Source organism: Martes martes, assembly GCF_963455335.1.
Source record: "Martes martes genome assembly, chromosome: 10".
Lineage (NCBI taxonomy): Eukaryota > Metazoa > Chordata > Mammalia > Carnivora > Mustelidae > Martes > Martes martes.
Window position 1 is genome coordinate 62,824,888 of NC_137898.1, and position 23,642 is coordinate 62,848,529.

Below are 23,642 nucleotides of genomic sequence, written 5' to 3' on the forward strand. Positions count from 1 at the left end.
AGAAACAAGGCAGGAAAGGCACATTTGGGTCAGATTCTAGAGGGTCTTGAATGCCAGTCTAAGGAACCTGAAATGTATTCGACAAGCAAGGGAAACTATTATAATTTTTTAAGCAGAACAGTGGTATGATTTGACCTATATTTTATTTCCCGCCAAGCAGGGAGACCAATGCGGGGCTCGATCCCAGGACCCTGGAATCATGGCCCGAGCCGAAGGCAGATGCTTAACAACTGAACCATCCAGGCGCCCCTGACCTATATTTTAGAAAGATCACTCCAGCAGAAGCGTGAAAGGCAGGGAAAATTAGAAGCAGTAAGACTGTTAGGAAGATAATATGTTATAATAGCCCAGTTAAACGATGATAAGGGTAGCACAACATAATGATCAGAGCCCAAGCAGGGTGAGGAGGGTCTACAGTGGGGAGAGGGGTGGAGAAGTAGGCTGGTAAGGAGAATCAGAGTCCAAGTAAGGCGAGAAGGGCATCCATGCATTGGTGAAATGGCTTCTTCCAGGGCTGGGGCAGAGAGAGCACAAGATGAACCTAGAATATCTTTCTGGGCCAGAAAGCAAAGGAGTGGTCAAAGAATGGCCAGGACATGTAAAAAGTATATGGAAGCCAACTTGAATGGGGCTCCTACTGGCCAAATCAGGGAGAACTGGAGAATCAAAATAAATAATAATAGCAATAGCATATTACCTAACTGAATAAAATAGGAAGGCATGAGTCCATGCAGACACAAATAATTAAATATGTTGAAAGTCTGGCACAGAAAAGGGTATTTACAGTTTCATAGTACCTCTCTACAAAATGCTTATTAACTATGAAGGAGAAAAGTGTAACTTCTCAATGGAGAAGTCTTAAAGATACCATCTTATCAACTCACCAAACTGAACACCAACAGTAATGATACAACAGCAGCAAAATATAATAGAATATGGACTCTGGAATTAGATCTAGTTTTGATTCCTGACTCTGCCACCTTGACCTGGTTATTTAACCTTTTTGAACTGGAATTTCCTCAGCTAACAAATAGGGATAAAGTTTTTATTATAAAACGTTGGAGAAATAAGATTTAAAGCACCTATCAAAAGTGCCATCAAAAGCAGGCATTTAAAATGTACCTATCTTTTAGCTACATTTTCTATATTATTTGTAACATTTTACCATTATTTGCATTATTATTTATATTTGCATTATTACTTATATCTGCATTATTTGCTACATTGTTTACATTCCTTTTTTATTTACATTATTTTTGCTATATTATTTGCAAGTCTACCTTTTGCAAATAACTAATGTGTATACACAGTTTTATATGCATCTACAATATCATTTATGTCCCATAACAGCCCTCAGAGATTATGTAATAATAGTGGTATTCTTTTTTCAATTTGACAGATGAGGCAACTAAAACAAGAATAGAATGAGTTCATGTGCCCAATTTTAACAGTGAGTTAAATGTACAGCTGAGCCTGAAACACATAGGCCCAACTCCCTCTCCAGTGGTCTTTCCTCCTCATGGAGTTCGTGCTGCTAAAGGAAATGGCCCTTCTTACAGATTATTCCCTTTCACCAGAATGTGGAATAATATGAAAAGAAATAATCTCTCTGAAATGGGAGTATGATTAAGGCCAACCAAAAAAAAAAAAAAAAAAAAAGGAAAGCATCTATCTTTCTTCCACTCAGAACCAAAACAGAAAAAGTCACCCAATACCTAGACTCAGAACTTATCAAAACAGCAAACTCTTCAGAAGGACCTAAGTGAAGGAAGCCCCACAAAAGGCAAGTAATTTTACAACATACTATAACTACAGGGACTCTTATATTATCACTAAGTTCAACTTTCCCATATACATATGGTGAATCTGAGACCTGGAGAAGGGAAAGGACATCTCTGAAGACAAAAAGAATACTAATATGTCAACCCTACAATTACTGAGTGGCCTGAAAATAAGGTCATTGTACAGTTCATTTGGTAACTATTTCTCACACATCAACACAAGATGCTGTCTTTATCATATTCCTGTGTTTTCAACTTTAAACCTGTGTGTTTTTTGTCTCTCAATTACAGTGAATGGTCCCAATATCTTAGTCATGCATGTACTCCCACAGGCTTGGTAAGCAACTGGTGCCCAAAAAATACTTCTCATGAAACACAGTAAGATCCATGGTGCAGAAGGTTGGTTTAATGTCCAAAAAAAAAAAAAAAAAAAAAAATCAATCAGTACACCATATTAACGGAGTAAAGAACAAAAGTCATAAGATCATCTCTACTGACACACAAAAAACATTTTACAAACACTAACAACACATTTTCATAACAAGGCAGTCAAGAAACCAATAATAGAAGAACACTTCTTCAACGTGATAAAGGGCATCTACCAAAAAAAAAAAAAAAAAACCACCTAGTATCATACTTAAATTGGTAAGTATTGAATGCTTTCCCCCCCAAATCAGGAACATTGACAAGGATATCTGCTTTTGCCACCTTGATTTAACATTGTACTGAAGGTTGTAGCCAGAACAATTAAGCAAGGAAAAATAAACAAATAAAAGCAACCAGATTAGGAAAGAAGTACAACTATTTCTATTTGAGATGACATGATCTTGTATAGAGAAAATCCTGAGGAATCCATACATACACAGACATAAGCACACATAACTATTAGAATTAATAAATGAGTTCAACCAGATTGCAGGATACAAGTAATATAAAAATCAATTATGTTTCTGTACATGAGCAATGAACAATCCAAAAGCTGAAATTTTGTTTTAAATTACATTTACAATAGCATCAAAAAGAATAAAAGAAGTGCAAGATTTGTGCAACCTTGAAAAAGAAGAACAAAGTTGAAAGACTCACACTTCCCAATTTCAAAAATTACTACCAAGCTACAGCAATGAACACAGTGTGATACTAGCATAAAAACAGAGATATAGATCAATGAAGCAGAACCGGAAGTCCACAATAGAGATATAACTCTTATATCTATGGCCAAATGATTCTGACAGAGTGCCAAGACAATTCAATGAGAAAAGAACAGTCTATTCATAAGTGGCACTGGAATAGCTGGACATTAAACTGAACCACCTGAAAAAGTACGAAGTTGGACTACTACCTCATATCATATGTAAAAAGTAATTCAAAATGGTACCTACATCTAAATATAAGAGCTGAACTACAAAACACTTACAAGAAAATATAAGTGTAGATATTCATGACCCGGGACTAGGCAATTATTTGTCAGATATGACACCAAAAGCCCAAACGCCAAAAGAAAAACCAAATAAATTGGACTACATCAAAATTAAAAACATTTCTGCTACAAGGAATAGCATCAAGAAAGTGAAAAGAAAATCCACAGAACAGGAGAAAATACTTTAAATGATATATCTGATAAGGAACTGTAAGAATATATAAAGAACTCTTCCAATACAGGCATACCTCATTTCATTGCACCTCACAGACCTTGTGTTTTTTACAAATTGAAGATCTGTGGCAATGCTGCAATGAACAAGTCTTTTTCCAACAGCATTTGCTCACTTTGTGTCTCTGTGTCACATTTTGATAATTCTCACAATATCTCAAATTTTTTCATTATATTCTATTTATTCTGATGATCTATGATCAGTGATCTTTGATGTTACTATTGTCATTGTCTTGAGGTACCACAAACCATGCCCATACAAGATGGTGAACTTAATCGATAAGTGCTATATGTGCTATGACTGCTCCACCAACTAGCTGTTTTTTGTTTTTTTTTTTTTCATTTGACTTCCTCTCCTTGGGCCTCCCTATTCCTAAAGACACAACAATGTTGAAATTAGGTCAACTAATAACCCTACAATGGCCTTTAAGAGCACAAATGGAAGGAAAAGTTCCATGTCTCTCACTCTTAATCAAAAGCTACACATGACTAAGCTTAGTGAGGAAGGCATGTTGAAAGCCAAGATGGGCTGAAAGCTAAGCCTCTTGTGCCAAAGAGTTAGCCAAGGTGTGAATGCAAAAGAAAAGTCCTTGAAGGAAATCAAAAGTGCTACTCCAGAACATGCAAATGGTAAGAAAGTGAAACAGCCTTATTGCTGATATGGAGAAAATTCGAGTGGTCTGGATAGAAGATTAAACCAGCCATAGCTATGCTTTAAGCAAAAGCTTAACCTAGAGAAAAGCCCTAACTCTCTTCAATTCTGTGAAGACAGAGAGAGTAAGGAAGCTACAGAAGGAAAGTGTGAAGCTAGCAGATGTTGGTTAATGAGATTTAAGGAGAAAAACTGCCTCCATAACATAAAAGTACAAGGCGAAGCAGCAAGTGCTGACATATAAGCTGTAGCAAGTTATTCAGGAGATCTAGCTAAGATCATTCATGATGGTGGCTACACTCAGCAAAAGATGTTCAATATAGACATCCAGGGGCACTTGGATGGCTGAGTCAGTTAAGCGTCTGCCTTAGGCTCAGGTCATCATCCCAGAGTCCTGGGATGGAACCCTGCGTTGGGCTCCGCTCAGCAAAGAAGTCTGCCTGTGCCTTTCCCCCTGCCCCTGCTCTCCAATCATGTTTGTTCTCTCTCTCAAATAAATACAATCTTTAAAATAACTGCTCATTGACAATGCACATCGTCACCCACAAACTCTGATGAAAATGTACAATGAGATGAATGTTTCACGCTCACCAATACAATATCCATTCTGTAGCACGTAAATCAAGGAGTCATTTTGACTTTCAAGTCTTATTATTTAAGAAATACATCTGATAAGGCTGCCATAGATAGTGATTCTTCTGATAAATTTGGACAAAGAAACCTGAAAAGCTGCTGGAAAGGATTCACCATTCTAAATGCCATTAAGAACATTCATGATTCATGGAAAGATGTCAAAATATCAATATTAACAGGAGTTTGGAAGAAGCTGATTCTAATCCTAATAGACTGTGAGGGGTTCAAGACTTCAGTGGAGGGAGTAACTGCAGATGGGAAAATAGCAAAAGAACTTGAATGACAAGTGGAGCCTGAAGACATGACTGAATTGCTGCAACCTCATGATAAAACTTGAATGGATGAGCAAAGAAGGTGTTTCTTGAGATAGAATCTACTCCTGGGGAAGATGCTGTGAAGACTGTTGAAATGATGCAAAGGATTTAGAATGTTACATAAACTTAGTTGATAAAGCAGAAGCGGGGTTTGAGAGGATTGATTCCAATTTTGAAAGCAGTTCTGCTGAGGATAAAATGTTGTCAAACAGTATTGCATCCTGCAGAGAAATCATTTGTGAAAAAAGAATCAATCAATGCAGTAAAATTCATTGTCTTATTTTGATAAACTGCCATGGCTACCCCAGCCTTCAGAAACCACCACCCCAATGAGTCAGCAGCCATCAACACTGAGAGAAGACCCTCCGCCAGTACAAAGATTACAACTCCCTAAAAGCTCAGATGATAGTTAGCATTTTTCGTGATGTTTATTTTAAGTAGGCTCCATGCCCAGGACAGAGCCCCATGTGGTACTTGAACTCATGACCATAAGAACAAGACCTGAACAGATCCTGGGTGGCTCAGTTGGTTAAGCATCTGCCTTTGGCTCAGGTCATGATCCAAGTGTCCCGGGATCAAGCCCCATGTCAGGTTCCCTGCTGAGCAGGGAATCTGCTTCTCTCTCTCCTTTTGCCCCTTCCCTTCTCCTGCTTTCTCTTTCTATCTCCAATTAAAAAAATAAAAAAGATCAAGACCTGAGTTGAGATCAAGAGTCAGATACTCAACCAACTGAGCCATCCAGGTGCCCTATAATTTTTTTTTACATTTTTTAATTTTTTTAAGTAATCTCTATACCCAGTGTGGGGCTCAAACTCAAAACCTCAAGATTAAGAGTCACATACTCTTCTGACTGAGCCAGCCAGGTGCCTCTGCAATAAAGTATTTTTTAATTAAGTTATGTACATTGCTTTTTTAGATCTAATGCTATTACACACTTAATAGAATACAGTATAGTGTAAACATAACTTTTATATGCACTGGAAAACCAAAAGATTTATTTGACTCACTTTACTGAAAATTTTCTTTATTATAGTGGTCTGGGACCAAACCCACAGTATCTTCAAGGTATACCTATAATAGTGTCAGTCATACAGTAGTAAACATAGCTGCCTTCCAAGATATATCTACAATAGTAAAAAGACAACCCAATTTAAAAATGGACAAAGTATCTGAATAAACATTTGTCCAAAGATATCCAAATGGCCAATAAGCACATGAAAAGTTGTTCTACATCATTAGTCATTAGGGAAATTCAAATCAAAATCACAGATACCTTTTCACACCCATTAGGATGCCTGTAAAAAAAAAAGACAGATAATGACAAGTTTTGTTGAGGATGTAGAGAAATTGGAAGGATCATACAATGCTGTAGGAATGTAAAATGGTGATGTTCTTTTGGAAAAACATCTGGCATTTCCTCAAAGGTACCATATGATCCAACAATTCCACTCCTAGATATGTATTTAAAATAAATGAAAATATACATCCACATAGAAATTGTACATAAATATTCATAGCAACATTACTCATAACAGCAAAAAGGTAGAAACAACCCAAATGTCCATCAAAAGTGAAAGAATCTGTAAAATGTGGTATATCCATACAATGGAATGTTATTTGGTGAAAAAAATCACCAAACATTGTTTAGCAATAAAAAGCAATGATACCACACACACACACACACACACACACACACAAAAGCAATGATACCTATCACAACATGGATAAACCTTAAAAACAAACTGAGTGAAAGAAACAAGATACAAAAGACCACATATTATATGATTCCATTTACATGAAATGTCCGAAATAGGCAAATCAAATCTATAGAGACAGAAAAATAGATTAGGAGTTTCCTAGGGCAAGGGTGATGAGGCTAGAGATGAATGGTACGTAACTGCTAATGGCCACAGGGTTTCTTTTAGGAAGGTAAAATGTTCTAAAACTGCATTGGGGTGATGACAATACAACCATGTGAATATACTAAAAAACACTGAAATATATACTTTAGGTAGGTGAATTTATGGTATATTAATTATATCTCAATAAAGTTGTTACACACACACACACACACACACACACACACACACACTTGATAAAATGGCAAGAGCACCCACTGGTCTTAAGAGTTAGACCTAAGTTCAAATCCTGGTTCTACTACTCATTACCTGAATGACCCTGACTTCTCACTGCATCCATTTTTTTATTTATAAGATTAAGATAATAATAATAATTACTACCTTTGCAACTTGGCTGGGAAATGAAGTAAGAAAACAGACACAAAAGGGCTTTTGCATACAGCTGATTTCCTAAGATACTTATTTTCTCTTGGTAAACATCTCTTGTCACTAGACCAAAATAATCTTACTGATCAAAATATTTGAAACAAGGAGAGAAGGACATTTTTCTCATTTAATTTTAGTAGCTCTGTGGCTTTTCCCCACAAGCTAAAAGGAAAATGAACAGACCCCAAAATTTACAATGAGGTGTAAAAAAGCAGGTCCTGAATAAAGAAGGGGTCTAAGTACATAACCCAACTGCCTTCTTCCCCTGCAATTCAAACCTACTTTCTGTTTTACTCAGTATACTCCTACTACCATATCACCACTGAAAAAGAAAGTAGCTGTTCAGGAGAAATAACGATTCCTAGTTCTGGGTTGGCAAGGACAATGAGGCTTCCCAGATTTTTAGTAGATACTTACCCTATAGTTGGAGACCACACCAGGACATCAATGGTGGCAACAAAGATTGAAAGGAGAAAAGAACGGTTGTTTAATACCTTTGTTTATAGAAGGGAAAACTGAAGGACTTGCCTATGGCCACACAGCAAGATCAGATCCTCCCAGTCATATGGTAGGTATATCGCAAGAAACGTTTTACAAAGCATGCTAGGCCTGAGGCTAGGAAAAATTGAATCTAGTTCCAAAATTGCTAACAAATTGCTGAATTGTCTGAATAAATCAATCTGACTCTCAGTTCCCTTCCTACATGCCTACTGATTCAGAAATTTCACAAATAAAAGTAACTACCGCGTGAAAGGCATTGTGCTGAGATATTATGGTGAACAAAGCAGTCTGTTTACACGTAAGTCGACATTTCTGGAGCTTACAGAACAGAACTCCACAGAAGTCAGATACTAAAAAAATAAACAAGTCAATCATAACCTAATTACAACTTGTGATATACAGCTAATGTCAATCAGGAAGTAAGAAGTGGGTAGAAGAGCACACATGCCGAAGACCACCTCACCAACTTTAGATTACAAATCAGAAGGAGCTCGTCTCAGCTCTCTCCATCACAAACAGGGGCTCACTATTCTTTGCACATGTCACCTGACTGCCTGCTACTTTCTGTGGCTGGAAGCATCAGGGTCAACCACAAAAAACATAAAGCATACATATAACAAAGGCCAGCCAGATCCACCAGTTTCTGCACCTTTCTGTCCCTGAGTCTCAGTATCTTCAGCTTTAAAATATGGAGATAATATTATCTACTTCACAGTATTGTTCAGGAGATAAAATAGGAAAAAGTTTTCTGGAAGCTAATCTACTCAAGTATGCCCACGGTGCTCAGCACAGAGTTAGGCACATTCACTATAGCTTCCACATCTGTAAAATTGTGGTAACATCTGAACCCACCTCACAGAATGATTGGGAGAATTAAATGAGATAACATATACGTAAGGTACTTAGAGTTCCTGACATATAGCAACTCATAAAAACATTAGCTGCTATTAATGCCCTTAACATTTTCCCCTCAGTTCCCTCATTTGTAAAACAGGAATAACATTAGTACCAAATTTTTAGGTTTGACTATGGAAATTAAATGAGCTAATATATTTGAAGACTTATAATAATGCCTGGCATATAGTAAGTGCTATATAAGAATACAAGAGGCACCTGGGTGGCTCAGTCGGTTGAGCATCCAACTCTTGGTTTCCGTGCATGTTGTGATCTCAGAGTTGTGAGATTGAAAGCCCTGTGTTGCGCTCTGCACACAGTGGGGAATCTGCTTAAGTTTCTTTCTCCCTCTTGCCCTCTGTCCCCTCTAAAATAAATAAATAAATCTTTTTTTAAAAAGATTTTATTATTATTATTAATTTTATCTTTGAGCTTTCTCTACAATTTGCATGTATATACACCACTGGTTCTCAATCAGGATTGATTTTGTCTCTCAGGGGACATTTGGCAATGTCTAGAGAGACACTGTTGTTTGTCACAACTGGAGGGAGGGGTAGATGCTACTGGCATCTAGTGGGTAAAGGACAAGAATACTGCTGAATACCTTACAATGCATAGAACAATTCCCCACTCCCAAACATAGATTTCTACGATCCAAAATATCAAGTGTCAAGGTAGAGAAACTCTGACATAGACTAAACGAATCACACAGCTCTCTCTTCCTCCTCCTCTGAAATGCTAGAGTACTTTTTTACTCGGATCTCTCTTCTAGAATTTATTAAACAGTTATAAGCATTTTAGACTGAAACAGGTTTTAGAGAGCCCCTTTCTTTACCAAGGTCAAAAATGAGCAAGTATTTTACAAAAGAACAGAGTTTCAGTAGGAAATCCTGAACTGGAACCCAGGTATCCTGACTCCCAGACTAGTGCTCCTTCCATGGGGCGAACTTAGATAACCCTGTGAGCGCTTTCTCTTTCCCTTCCCTAATCCTTCTACACTTCTCCCTCTTCCTCTCCCTATCCCTCCTTTCCAGGTTTAGATCTGTTTCTTTTCTAGTACCATAAGTGAGAGACAGGAACGACCTTTCTCCCCACCCTCCCAGTTGCCTACCTTTAGAAGGACTTGCCCTTGAGCTGCAGTATGGGCTTTGGACCAGAAGCCAAGAACTCTTATTAGTCTTTTTTTTTTTCAGGGGCCAAGCTGAGCTGCTCTAGCCACCTCTTTCTGCGCTCTCCCAAGGTTAGGCAGGCATCCTGCCTGAAAGCATAACTTGGGTCAGACAACCTGGAGTAATTTCCTTTTCCCTGTCTATGGGAATGAACTAGCCTTAGGGAGGGGCCACAGGCAACTTGTAACAGCTTATGTTGGACTTTCTTCCCAGGAAGTGGTTTTGAAGACAAAAAAGACTATGGGTATCTTGGTGAAAGAAAACATGGAAAAAGAATTAGAGAAAAAAAAAAACTATCGATGGCTTTAAAAGAGTATTCAGCTGCATACAGGACACGTTTCAAACATTCTCTCATCTAATTCCTACCAGTACTTCAAGGACAAATGCCTGTCTCCTCAAAAATAGCCTTCCGTGACCACTTCAGCCCAAGAAAATATTAAGCAAGTACTCATTTCGTGTCGGCCACTATGGTAACTTTATCTCATTTAATCTTCACAACCTGAGGTCATTATTATCCCCATTTTGGAGATGAAGAAAATGATGAGAGGTTAAGTAACTTGCCTTATTGCCTTAACCACTAAGTAGCAGAGCAGCAATTTATCCCCAGACCTTTCAGACATCAAAACTAAGCTCTCAACTAATTTACTAAACTATTTCTCAAGACAATTTCCCCCTTCTTTGAGCCTATATTGAATTTACTGTCTATATCACATATTAAGCAATTAATTTCAGGCTGTCTTAACTACATGTGCATTAGATTTGTTCCAGACCTTGTGCTAGCTCCCGTGAATAAAAGATATAAATAGCAGGCAATCTCTTCTCTAAGGCAAGACTTCTCAAACTGTTTTGACTCCAACCTACAGTAAGAATATGGTTTATATGGACACACAGTATACATGCACACACACACAATCTATAAATATAAAACTAAAACAAGTGTTTCACAAAACAGTCCTTGCTCTTTCTGTATACAGGTATTCTGATTTTTTTTTCTGGCATATTCTGTTTGACTTTTTAAAAATGCTGGTCCAATGTACTATGTTAAATCAACAATCTGTGGGTTATGATTTACATAGCTGGAAAAAAAAACACTGCCCTTGAGAGCTCCTGGATTAAAACGGGAAATAAGACATTAGTAACAATAAAAATAATTACAGTAACAGTAGCCAACATTTCAGGAACTCTTATTGTGTGTCTAGCACTATAATAAGCACTTTACATGAATTATTTGGCTCCAAAATTCAACTCAGTTCTGCCTGTCCAATGTCCATATTCTTTTGACCACACCACAGTGCCTATGCAGCATGAGAACCATAATGAAGAACATTTCCATGAGGAAATGGGGGTAGGGGAAGGGAACAGTCAGGAAACTTCACAAAAATGAAGATTTCTGAGTGTGTCTTAGAGTATAAATTTTAAAGAATTTGGCAGAAGAACTCCTATAGGTGCTTTATAAATATCTGTGGATAGAACCTTTTACTTTGTCCTGTGATACTGAAAAACAGCATGTTATTTTTAGACAGAAAACTATGAAATTTTTAACTGAAGCTGTCTCTCCTAATAGAAATCTCAAGGTACACCTGCCATATGGTACTTAAAAAAAAAAAAAAAAAAGTTTTGTTTGGTAACAGTTTCTCTAGAAGAACTGTTTTTGGAATGACACCCAGTACTGGCTACCAGGAGACCAGGGTCTTAAATTTATGTGTGACTTTACCTCTCCGGGACTCAGTTATTAATCTATAAGATGAAAGAAATAGGCCATATGATCACTAAGGTTCTTTCTAGTTCTAATAAACTCTAATAATAAATTCTAGTGATTCTAGTACTAATAAATCTGGCAAGTCCATGAAAAAAAATAAATAATTTTAATAAAATCCACTTACCCACAAAGACCTGAGGATGAATGTGAAACTCTAGAACTGAGCTCCTGAATCTCTGTCTTGTCTGATCCCCTTAGCTAGATGTGGAATGAAAGATTCACACCCAAAGATTTGACATGCGCTATCTCATCCACCAGAACCTAAGTTTCTTCATGTGAGAGGCTGTACTAGAAGCTGCTTAGGAGTAGATTTTAGTTTTAAGGGCAAAATGCCAAACCATGAAAATGACTGTCTCTAGGAAGAGAGAGCTCTCCATCATGGAAGTACACCAGCGGATACTGAAAATATATTTGGTAGGAACTTTGCAGAAGAAATTCAAACATGGGGTAGAAGCTGTGTTAGATGTCCTTATAAGGAACTTTCAGTCCTAAAATTCTACAATTCTCTCTCCACACAACAACAGAAAGAATAGCCTTTAGCACACATTGGAGGGGAAAAATACACAAGAAGTTTCCTGCACTTTTCCATTCTCCTTCCCTCCTACTTTTTATATTTTGAATCCGGTACACTAGGTCATTCACAGCCAGAGATATCATGGCTATACTTGTCTGCTCTTTCAGAATTTGTTTGTTTTGTTTTGTTTTTTTTTTTTCAGAATTTGTTTTTAATTTATGAGGAGGAAAGGATGGGTTTAATCATCAAGGAAAGAACCACTAAGTATATTTTCAGGGCCCTGGTCCACACCAGCAAATACCTCTCAGAAGAACGGGATGTTATGAGACTGGTTCTACCCAGCAGTATCCAAACTCAAGTGGCCACTGGTTTCTCAGGGCACACAGATTAATGGCCCTCAAAGCATAAAATGAGGAACCTACTGTGGATACCTATGCCAGCCCCAGCCACCCAGACTAGCTGAAGACACTCCTATAACTGGAGAATGAGGTATTATAAACTGAGTCCCTGCTGCCTCTACTGGGTGATCTTGAGCATTCATTGGTTCACTCTGAGCCTGAATAATTCCAATTACAAAATGTACCAATTGTAAAATTAATAAATAAGATGATCCATAAGACTTTTCCGGTACTGATATTGTTACTCTAATATAAAACTGAATTCTTTTTTTTTTTTTTGACAGGAAGATCACAAGCAGGCAGAGAGGCAGGCAGAGAGAGGGGAGGAAGCAGGCTCCCTGCTGAGCAGAGAGCCCGATGGGGCTCCATCCCAGAACCCTGAGATCATGACCTGAGCCGAAGGCAGAGGCTTAACCCACTGAGCCACCCAGGCGCCCCAAAACTGAATTCTTATCATTTAATTAGCATCTATCTTAAATTCTCAAAAACATAAGTACAAAAATAATAGTAAATACTTAATACCTAATGAGCGTGTATTATGGCAGATGCAGTACTTGGAATGTTTCCTTCCTTTCATCTTCACAGCAATCCTATTTTATATATGAGGAAATAAACTGAGAAAGATAAAGAAACTTGCCCAAGGGGTGCCTGGGTGGCCAGTGGGTTAAAGCCTCTGCCTTGGGCTCAGGTCATGATCTCAGGGTCCTGGGATCGAGCCCTGCATCAGGCTCTCTGCTCAGCAGAAAGCCTGCTTCCCCCTCTCTTTCTCTCTCTCTCCGTCTGCCCCTCTCTGCCTACTTGTGATCTCTGTCAAATAAATAAATAAAATCTTTTTAAAAAAGAAAGAAACTTGCTCAAGTTCACAAAGGTGAGTACGAGAGCCAGAGTTTCGCCTACACCTACGGATTCTAAGTCCAGTCCTCTTTCCACTAAATTCATGTCCAGGCTTCTACTCCAAAAAGCATATTACCTGGAGAAGTAAGAGAACAGAGAGTAAAGAGGGCTAAAGATTAACTTCAACCAAGTGGCAATGATCTGCTGTCTACAGCCAATAGAGAAATAAGCCACCAAAAGCCAAGAACCCTCCTAAGCTGCTAGAAGCAAGATTCACTTGAAATTCCTCCCACCTCTACCTTCTCCATTAGTCTCCAAAAGATAGATGGGCCTGGGGACCAATAATAGGCCAAGAGAGTATGTTTCCTTCTAAGCAATCCAAATGAGACAGAGGCCAACTTATATGACCAGTCCTTCTCAACTGCTACTGATTTATGCAGTTGCCTCCTCTCCCAGGAAGTCTGTTGCATGACCTCGGCCTCTCCAAGAAAGGCCTTCATTCATTCCTCCAGATCTGGATCCTAATTCCAGAAGAAGCTATGCCACCTTAAGGATAGGAGACATAGCCATCAGCTATGAATGCCCACCTTTCCCTCTGCTGGCTTAAAAGAAAAATCTAAGGAGGAAAGCATGAGAAAAACATCTAGGCTTAGGAGACATCTCGGTCCGCTGCTCTGCTGTTCTATCTGTAGAAATGTAGAAAGGATATTACGCCAGCTATGGCTTGCCCAAAGACATTAGAAAAACCAACCCCTTTCTTTCCATGGAGAAGTCCTTTGATATCACTCAATCCAGTGGTTTCCAAGCTTTTTAAAAAGTCTCTCAAACTCTTTTTGTCCCATCAAATCTTACAGAAACACCAATATTTAAACAGATAAATGTAGTGCTGCTCTGGCTGAAAAGGAGGTGGGAAAGCTCCACTTCCTCAGCCTCTTCCCACTTCCCAGTCTCACCACAACAGACTGTGAAGTTGCACTTCAAAACCCTGAGACTCTATTTAACATCTCCTTATTTTACTTAAGGAAACTGGTGTCCAGAGGGAGAACATGACTTTGTCAAGATCACGCAGTTCGTGCCAAAGCTGGAACACAAATTCAGATGTACTGATTTAAATGGCAGTCAATTTCCCATCTCATCACACTATTCCTTTGAGATGATCACATGAAAATGAATGTGAAAGGGGTTTTAAAAGCTCTAAGTGTCAGAGGCTTGTATAGTTCCTTTAGCTAATTTTCTCTATAGGTAAAAGAATCAACATGCTCAGATTTCAAGGTTAATTTCACCAGGTAGCACTCAAGAGCAAAGAAATCCTCTCATATTCTCCAACTCCTCAATAAAGTGTCTATTTATAAGAACAGGCATGATTATGCTACCAATGTAGAAAGACTGATAGCAAATAGATAACTCAGGAAGCTTCTGCAGGACTCCCTGCTCCCTGTGTCCTGAGAAACCATCTCTTAAAGACATATAGGAATTTTTCTGATATCCACCATGCCTGGAACATGGAATAGAATCTAAACCTGTGTATTACATGAAGTTAACTTCTTAGGGGCGCCTGGATGGCACAGGTGGTTGAGCGTCTGACTCTTAGTTTCAGCTCAGGTCGTGATCTCAGAGTCCAGAGATCCAGCCCTGTGTCAGGCTTTGTGTTCAGCACAGAGACTGCCTGGGGTTCTTTCCCTCTGCCCCTCCCACTTGTGCTTTCTCTCTCTCTCAAAAATTAATTAATTAAAAATTTTTTAAATACAGTTAACTCCTTCATAAATGATGTGAACAGTCTGGGCCTCAAAGTTTCTCGAAAACTGTAGTAGCCAGCCTCCAAGACAATATCCAACGGTCCCTGCCTCCTGGTATTTGCACCTTTGTGCATCCTTTCCCACCTAGTAGAAGGGTTGGTCTGTGTAACCAAAAGAACACAGAAGTGGTGGTATGTCATTTCTGTAATTAGATTATAAAAGACACTACAGCTTCTGTTTGGGTTGCTCTTTTCTCTCTCAGATCACTCATTGTGGGGAAGCCAGTGGAGAGGCCATGTGGCAAGGAACTGAAGTCATCAGCCTGCCAACAGCCAGCAAAAAACTGAAGCTGGCCAATAACCAGATGAGCGGGTGTGGAAGGGGATCCATCAGGCCCAGTTGAGCCTCCAGATGATTTTAGCCCTGGGCAACAGCTGCCCTGTAATCTCAGCTGAGACACTCAGCCAGAATCACCCAGCTTGGCCACTCTAAAATTCCTCACCCTCAGAAACTGTGTAAGATAATAAATGTTCATTTTTTAAGCTGCTAAATTTTGCAGGCAATTTATTTAAGCAAAAGTACATAACTAATACAACCATGAAACTAAGGCTTCTGGGTTTACATCCGAAAGCCCATTATGAAACGAAAACTCCAGCTGAAACAAAACCTAAGGCATCTAGGGTTGGGGCTTCCCCTTAAACAGTTAACTGTCTCCACTGTTTACTCATAAGGTAACCAGCTGAAAGTCACTTCATCTCTCTTAGCTGTGGTTTCCTTATTGAATACATAGGGATAGTTCCCTTGCAGATTATGGTGAGGATTAAATGAGAACAGCTTGTAAAAGCACCTTTAAAACAGTATAAAACTATACAAATTAAAGTTGTTATAATAAAGACTTTGGAAGGTATCCCACCAAGCACATTCCCAACAGCCATCAAAAAGAAGATGACTCTGTTGGGTGAAGTCAAATGGAATGGTTTCTTTTTTACATTTATCCAACTGTATTAAAGGTATTTCCCTCTATCACTGCTTCTCATAATAACAAAAAGCAACAATAACCAATGCTTGTTATTACATACGAAATATAGTGCTAAGCGCTTTCACATTATTTTCTCATTTAATACTCCATTTAACATGTAAGGAAACAGAAACTGAGAGAGGTTAAAGTGATTTGGTTAGTAATGAAGACAGAACTGAAATGCACATCCATGCAGCTCCAAAGATCATGTTCTTTCCACTAAACTAATATGCTGCTTATTATATCTAGGAGCCTGAAAGTATCCAATACAAAAGACATTCAGCTACAACTTAAAAGAACTGAAAAATAAAAGACAAAGAAAGAAAGATCACCTTTCAAGTTAATGGGGAAATAAAAAGATTCAGGAGATATGGATTTTGGTCTTGTCTATGGCACCAAGCAGTTGTAACACCTTGGGCAAGTTACCTATCAGTGAAAATTTTTAAAAACCCTCATATTTGCATAGTACTTTGGAATCTACAAAGCATTCTGAAGTATCTGCAAATATTTGATTGTCACAGCAAACCTTGAAGGTAGTTCTCTCCATTCTCTCCATTCTACATTCTCTCCATTCTACAAATGAGAAAGTTGAAACTCAAAAAATTATTTTGAGTTATTAAACAGCTGTTACATGCCAGAAATAATACATCTAGATTTCTTTATTCTCAGAGGTACCTGAGACACAGTAGTTTTAGAGAATGTTCAAATGTCACAGCAAGGACAAGAATCCAGGTTCCTTCTTACTCCCTTAACCCAGTGCCACAACCAGGTATACAAACCTGGAGCACTTTTTAAAAACACTGATACCCACACCCCATACCTACCTTTACCCCCCAAATTTAATTTATTTGGTCCTGCCTGGGTGGAATCTAAATATCAACATAATTTTAAGCTTTCTAGGAATGGTCACACTTGAGAATTACGCCCTAATCCCAAGAGTCACAGATTAAGAAATGTTATGATTCACCCTCATTTTCTAATGTCGAATTCCTTGAGGGAAGCCATCTTTTTTTTTTTTTTTTGGCAAATTCATCACATTTACAAAGAAAAAGATCTTCTATTATTACAAATGACTGTGTAAGTTAAAATAATTTTATTTTTGTTACCTAAGAATAAATTTTTATACAATATGCAATCAACATCTTACCGGTCAAGACTGGATATGTGGCATTAATAAAATTGCTTATGGAAAAAAAAAAAGTTGCCCATAATAGTATACTGTGAACAAAAATGACTAAGAAGAAAATTGAAGTAATCTTGTTTCTCTAAATATCCCTGCTTGGGGATCTCAGAACTCCTTGGTTCTACCAAGATGAATTTACCCAGAGTGTCCTCTTAAGAGGGTTTGGATATTATACAGACTTGTCTCATAATATCTCCACTTCTCTTTAATTCAACTCTTATCTGACCAAGTTCTTTCCTTCACCCTCAAGCCTATGGTTATGGGTTTGCACTGTGTCTTCCAAAATAAGATATGTCAAAGTCCTAAATCTTAGTATCCTGGAATGCAGTTTTATTTGAAAAAAAGTCTTTAGAAAGGTAATCAAGTTAAAATGAAGTTATTAGGGTGGGCCTTAATGCAATATGACCTGGGTCCTTATAATAAAGAGAAATTTGGAAACAAATTTCCAAATTCCAGCGAGGCTGTTTCAGCCTGTGCTTACTAAGAAGTTCAGACACACACACACACACACACACACACACACACTCACAAGACTGTGAAAAGACACAGGGAGAAGATGTCCATCTATAAGCCAAGGAACACCTGAGGCTACTGGAAGCTAGGAGTAGGGCGTGGAACAGATCCTTCCCTCACACCTTCAAAGGGAGCATGGCCCTGCTAATACCTTGATTTTGGACTTGTGGCCTCCAGAACTGTAAGAATATAATTTTCTGTTGTTCTAAATCAACTAGTTTGTGGTACTTTGTTACAGGAGGTCTAGGAAACTAATCATCTGCCTTTCTCTAAACCTTAAAGTTTGCACCCAATTTATTTGGTAGAACTATTCAATTTTTTAGCATATACATCCTACTGTCCTAATGAAATCAAAGCGTCTCGAGGGCAGGAACACCATTTTATACTTCTTCTTTGTCATCTACTACTCTTAGGGAGAGACTGATCTCAGAAAAAGCATTCAGGAAACATCTGCTCACTTGATCACTACCTGGAAAATGCTCAACAACCACTACTCTTGTTTTAGAATTTAACACCCAGAAAATCAACCACTTTTCCAAATTCCATAATTCTGTTACACTGAATGTAGCTATTTTTTTAAAGATTTTATTTATTTATTTGATAGTGAGAGTGAAAGCACAAGCAGAGGAAATGGGTAGAGGTAGAGGGAGAGTCAGACTTCTCACTGAGCAATGAGCCCAACACGGGGCTTGATCCCAGAAGCCTGGGATCATGACCTGAGCGGAAGTCACAGACTTAACCGACTAAAGCCACCCAGGTGCCCCTGGAATTGGCTATTTTTAAATCAACATTCTTCTCCATGAGTTTTTGGTATATATAATACCACTTACTCTCTGGTACCTGTAAGTGAAAAACTCACAGCATCATAGAATCTTACACTGTTTGGGACTGGGAGAAAGTTTACAGAACATCTAATGCAATCCTAACATGGTATTTTCCTCAAATGCATACATACTATTTCTCCTTTGCTTTTTTTTTTAATTTTGTTTAAGATTTTATTTTTAAGTAATCTCTCCAGCCAATGTGGGGATCAAACACACAACCCTGAGATCAAGAGTCACATGCTCCACCAACTGAGACAGCCAGGCGCCCCACTCTCTCTTCTTTGATAAATGCCACATTCTCCCTTGTCCATTGTATTAGTTACTGGCTTACAGGGCTCCTTCTCACCATGCCACCTCCCATTAGGCTATACACACATCAGGGGCTGAGAGTCTGTCATTCATTCCTATTGCTTATCATGGTTCATAGTACATTACATGCTCAATCAGTATTTCCTAAAGTATTGTTTTCTCTTTCTTTGCTACTAGTCCATGATCTCCAAGAGAGGAACTGGATCTTACTTACCTTTATATATCTAGAGTTTAGCACAGCAAGTAGCATAAAATAAATACAATAATATTTGTTGCTCATGTAATAAAAATGTTTCACTCACTCTTTCTGTGCTAGGCTGTTCTAGCCTATGAATTTACTAAGAAGTTTAGATGCCCAACAATCAACAAGCAAAAAGTAGCGAGTCAAAATAGAGCCAACTTTTAATCCAAAAGGAAAAATATATTGGCAAGATATTTTAAGAGGTTAAATGTTGAGGTATCTTATGTTAGATCCCAAAGACCCCACAATTGCCTGGGAAGACAGAAAGTAGAGATTGCAAACAGTTATATCTCAGAAATCCACTCAGGTAGCTCTCAAAAGAGCAGGCATAATTTTCTGCTTAGCTGACATACATCCAATAACAGTACCCAAACCTCAAACAGACTAAGAACAACGGCCTGGCCAAGCACCTTGTCTCCACTGGTGTAAAGAGAGGTCCAAGCCAGCATCAGAAAAACACTCATTCAGACTTCCAAAAAACTTTTCAGTTCAAAAATAGGCTCTAGTGACTTCCTAAAGGAATCCTCTAGTTTGTGCTGAAGCCCAGAGAAAGGGAAAAGCAACCCCAAAAAGACCTCAACACCTTTTCAAATTGGTGAAGCTCAGTGGAAGCTCAACAGAAGCTCATTCTTGCGATGTGAATGTCACCTCCTCTCCAGAGCCTTCATTGCCTCTTCTCCCTTCCCACTCCTTGCATAGACAATACTTGGTACATCCCTCTATTATACATTCATCACTGAATGTTATAATAACTTTAATGTTTTTCTCTCCCACTAGAGCAGACACACAATAATCACAGCTCCAAAAAGCAAAGAGCTGTTCTTTCCCATGCTAAGACCTCAGGTACCCTGGCCAGTCTTAATCCCAGGAGAAAAAGGAAAAAAGGGTGAAATGTTTTTAAATGGCTGCCTGTTTACCATGTACTGTCTAAGAGCCATGGATTTATATACTGTGATTCCTCTTCTTTTAAAATTTAAACTCAATTTGCCAACATATAGTACTCATTAGTTTCAGATGTAGTGTTCTATAATTTGTCAGTTGCATATAACACCCATTTACCCCATTCCTCCACTAACCTGCCCTCCAGCAACCCTCAGTTAGTTTCCTATAGTTAAGAGTCTCTCATGGATTTTCTCCCTCTCTGATGACTTCCCCTTCAGTCTTCCCTCCCTTTCCCTGTGATCCTCTGCGCTGTTTCTTATATTCCACATATAAGTGAAACCATATAATTGTCTCTCTCTGACTTATTTTGCTCAACATTACACCCTCCAGTTCCATCCACGTCAATGTAAATGGTAAGTACTCTTTTTTAAAGTATCATGATCTGGTCAGTAGGGTAGACAGATACACACAGACTTCAGAACACCCAGCCCTATTTGTTTGAATCCTAGGCCCTCTTCAGAAATCAGGAAAATTTCATACTCCTTAGAATAGTAAGGAACTTAGAGGTCACCATGGCCAAGTTCCTCATTTTACAGAGGGAAACTGAGACTCAAAAAGGGGAAAGGATTTAGTCAAGGTCCCATAGTCTTCCAGAAGTAAACTCTTGTTTTGATTACTAGTTCAGAGCAATTTCTGATGTATCTCCTCTCTTAAAAAAAAAAAAGAAAAAAATTCCAGGTGTACCTGGGTAGCTCAGTCACTAAGCATCTACCTTTGGCTCAGGTCATAATCCCAGAGTCCTGGGATGCAGTTCCGCATCGGGCTCCCTGCTCAGTGGCAAGCCTGCTTCTCCCTTTCCCACTCCCCTTGCTTATGTTCCCTCTCTCGCTGCACTCTCTCTGTCAAATAAATAAATAAAATATTTTTAATTAATTAATTAAGTAATTAACCCATCCATTCATTCATTCCAGGGGCACCTGGATGGTACAGTCGGTTAAGTGTCAAACTCTTGGTTTCAGCTCAGATCATGATCTCGGGATTTTGAGATCCAGCCCCCATCAGGCTCCACACTCAGCAGAGGGTCTGCTTGAGCATCTCTCTCCCTCTCCCTTCCCTCTTGTTCACTCTCTCTCTCTCTCCCTAAAAATAAACAAATGTTTTTTTAAAATTCCAATCTCAAAAATGAGGATTTAGGGAGGTAATTTGTCCAAGGTCCTATACCTAGTAGATGATGAAGTCAAACCTAAACCTAGGGGCACCTGGGTGGCTCAGTGGGTTAAGCCTCTGCCTTTGGCTTGGGTCATGATCTCAGGGTCCTGGGATCAAGCCCCTCGTCAGGGTCTCTGCTCAGTGGAGAGCCTGCTTCCCCCTCTCTCTGCCTGCTTCTGCCTACTTGTAATCTCTCCCTCTATCAAATAAATAAATAAAATAAAATTTTAAAAACCTAAACCTAGGACATCTCCTGGGAAGGCCTAGCCTCTAACTTCCACTTACTTCCATCGTGAAGTTTTGGAACTCCAGATATAAATGCAACTTCATTTTCTTTATCTCTAACTTCCTTTGAAGTTTGCTTCTAGTTAAATTTGGCAGAGTAAAAACACATTTACCTATGTTCCTACCTAAAATCACAATGATAATAAAGGTAAAAACCTCAACAAGGAAGAGAACGGGTAGCAGACATCAAAAGATGACAGATCTCAACAAATTTTTAGAGTATACATAGTGAATGGAGGATTTGTCACCTAAAAAAAAGAAAAGCAAAAGAAGCTATAATTTACAGCATAGCAAGGTCCCTGGACAGCAGAAATGTGTGGTACTTGGACTGCACGATCGCATCCCCTAGAAAGAATCACTGGAATAAAACACCTAAAAGAATAGGCCTAGGAAGTATAAATCATTTGCCCCAAATCACATAAGGCTAACAAGAGCTTGAATCCAGGTCTTCTCATTTTTGTTACCTTTCTGTAATGGATTTGCTATTAGTCAACTTAAGAAAATACAGAATAACTCAATAGCCCATGTCACAAAACAAGGAGACAGAAATGTTTCCCAAGGCTACCATTTGACCTCCTTTATCAACTCCATAAAAGTCCTTTGTGTTCAGGTTCTCCCTGGTGAGAACTTAGGCTATTCAAACAGTTAGAGTAAGAACCCCATATTCCAATTCATATTCCAATTGTCTGATTCTGCAGTTCTGAAAAAGTAGGTTAACAGCACCTGACAAAATATGACAAAGCTTGGAAGCCAAAGATTTCAGAAACACTGTTTCAGGTCAAAGCTGAGCTCATCCACATTACCCATGATAGTGCGAGAGCAGCAGCTTTTTATCCCTTTTTAGAACAGAACATGCCCTAAGGTAGGTGTTGTTACATCTGCTAACCAGCTAAAACAGATCCATTTGTAAGTGCCAAATTATAGGGCTGCCTACAGTACCGATTAAGGCATTAACAACTCCAGACCATTTCTTAATATGCAGCAATTACGTGACTGCCACCGCTATTTGCACCTTACTCTCATTTGAACTATCATCCATCACTGCATTAAACACACACTCACTTCATGTTTTTCTGATATGCACAGAAAAAATACTGAATGAGGAGTCAGAAGAATAGTTCTAAACACAGCTCAAGCTTTGAAGTCAACAAACAGGTTTGAAACACAGTCCTTTGAGTTACCAACTCTGAGATCATAAATAGATCACTAATCTCCGGGCCTCAATTACCTCACCTGTAAAATGGGCTTAATACTACATGAGAGACCTGTTGTGAGGAGTAAGTGAGAATATATGGCAACTTGCACAGCAGTAGGGCACTGAGCAAACGTTAGTTGTCTCTTTTGTTGACCACCTTGTATATGACGGGTACTTTAAACACTATAAGGGCTGACTGTTTGAGGAACTGTTTAGGGAGAGGAAGGATAGATGAACAAGTAAAATTACAATATAATACAGTACAAACAAGTGCAATACAATAAATGTTGCCATAGCTATTGGAACAAAGTATCACATAAACAGTGGAAAAAAGGGTGTTCTGTCTAGAACAGAAGGAGAGTGTCAGGGAAGGTATCAGAGACAGATATTTTAACTGGGCCTCGAAGGTTGTTGAGCAGAAGTACAACAAGCAAAGAAAAACATATTACACACACACACAAAAAAACTCTGAGAAACAAGTCAGGGATACATGAAAGAGGTATATATGGCTTATCTAAGCAACAGTGAAAAAACTTGAGAGAAGTGAATGAGTTACACAGAACAAGAAAATTAGCATAAAGAGCCTACCCATAGGAATTTTTTGTGGAAAGTGCTATGAGAGGCAAGGAGAGGTAGTCATCTTAGAAACTCATGAAGAAAATATTTACTAAAAAAGAAAAGAAATAAAATCACCACTGACATTATAAAGGATGATAAAATGGAGAAGAGCTTGAATTTACTTTGTATGACCCAAGGGTCAGTCTTATGAAGGTAGGTGGAAATTAAAGAGTGACATAAAAATGGCCCACAGATATTAATCACATACAGAGTGGAGTGTTTAGAATTTAAAAGGAAATATCCCTTC

General features: G+C 38.5%; 1 protein-coding gene across 2 annotated transcripts in view; it reads right to left on the reverse strand.

The window, feature by feature from the left end:
* PAK1 (p21 (RAC1) activated kinase 1) overlaps positions 1-23,642 on the reverse strand; it is a 148,481-nt gene that overhangs the window by 96,939 nt on the left and 27,900 nt on the right. The gene's annotated exons all lie outside the window — the stretch shown is intronic.